Raw genomic sequence first — 1,595 nt, forward strand, 5'->3', positions numbered from 1 at the left:
TCTTCTATGCAAACAAGTGAAACACGTTGCCATCCACATCCACGCAACTGCCAGTAACCAGTACTCACTGCAATGTCTGACATCTCTACATGCAATGTATATGTATATTTAAGGAAGTGTAAGGAACAAAGTATCGTATGCAAACTCGGAATGTTACTGCATGTTACTGTTGGATTTAAACCAATGTTTCCTTCTACTTCTTGTCCATCTTTACTCATGTTGCTTTAAATTCCCTGTCAGTTGCAATCAGTTGCTCTGTTTTAGGCGATGTGAGGTACTTCTGTTTTAGTAATTTATTTCCTTTCATCTCAGATTTGAACAATTGTTCTGATGTAAACGTCGGAAACTCCCTTCAGTATATACATACAAAAATATACCTGCATGCATATACACCAACATGCACACACATATAGTATGTATGTATTTATGTCCATATGTATGTACACATGTACGTGCATGTGTATGTATACATATTGAAACACTTACCAGTTACTTTTCCCCATAAGTGCAGTCTCTTTGATTTCTTTTATATGTACAGGGGTTGGACAAAATAATGGAAACACCTAGCATCATAGCATCATAATTTTGAAATGTCTAAAACCGTCAAAAGCTTGTTTATTTTTATGTTGTTTTTTTATATTTATTATTTATTATTACTGTGGTTTAATATGTTTTGCTACAATTGGTCTTTCTTTTCAGATATCATCAGAAAAAGGTAATTAAAATTCATTAAAATGACAGATCTATCGGACTTTCAAAGAGGTCAAATTGTTTGGTGCTGAAATGGCAGGCGCTAGCGTAACGAAATCAACCAAAATGTTTCGTGTATCAAGAACTACTATCTCGAAACAACCTTCGATAGAGGATAAACCCTCCGCGTCGAAACAAAAGTCCGGAAGAAAACCAATACTTTCAGATAGGGACCATCGCACTCTATCTGGCGTTGGGATACCGGCGTGAATCATCATGATGCAGGTAATTCTTTTCTAATATTCAGATGGATTCCATTCCTCTATATCGGCTAACTTTTTTTCTCATCCACAACTTTAATATTTGTGCTTTCCACCGTTTACTGTTCACTGTCCATCAAGCTGTTCTTGAAAAACGGGAGACATACAAGTCATCAAATTTTAGCCTGAACACCATGTATATGCATTGAAGAAGACGTTTAAACAATGCAAATGTAAATTTAGGCAACATATGCAAGGAGATGCTCATAAATAAAAACAACACATGTACCACTCTACAGAAGTTTATTATATTTCAGAGAAACTCTCACTACATCTATTATACAATTTAAAATAACCCACTTTAGAGACAGTGCGGACTACCTACAATACCATTTTTTTCTTAATTATTGGACTATTTTCTCTAGTATACATGATGTGATGAAAGAAACGTTTCTGAAATATAATCAGAGTTTTAAACAATATGCGTACAGCAACGCAATATCTTGTGTTTTGCTTAAATTCTCACCTGCATTGCTTCAAGGTCTTCTCGGAAATATATTTGTCTAAGGCAATGCTTGAAGCAAATTACATTACACGTACAAACATGCATACATACAAATATATATATATATATATATATATATA

At 34.2% G+C, this 1,595-nt stretch overlaps 1 long non-coding RNA gene across 1 annotated transcript in view; it reads left to right on the forward strand.

Annotated features, from left to right (window-relative positions):
• Window positions 1-713: 713 nt before the first annotated feature.
• LOC128248520 (uncharacterized) overlaps window positions 714-1,595 on the forward strand; it is an 8,804-nt gene continuing 7,922 nt past the window's right edge. The window contains exon 1 of the long non-coding RNA XR_008264688.1: window positions 714-975. This is a non-coding gene — a long non-coding RNA (uncharacterized LOC128248520). The remainder of the gene's footprint in view (window positions 976-1,595) is intronic.

The sequence above is a fragment of the Octopus bimaculoides genome, chromosome 8, assembly GCF_001194135.2.
Source record: "Octopus bimaculoides isolate UCB-OBI-ISO-001 chromosome 8, ASM119413v2, whole genome shotgun sequence".
Classification (NCBI taxonomy): domain Eukaryota; kingdom Metazoa; phylum Mollusca; class Cephalopoda; order Octopoda; family Octopodidae; genus Octopus; species Octopus bimaculoides.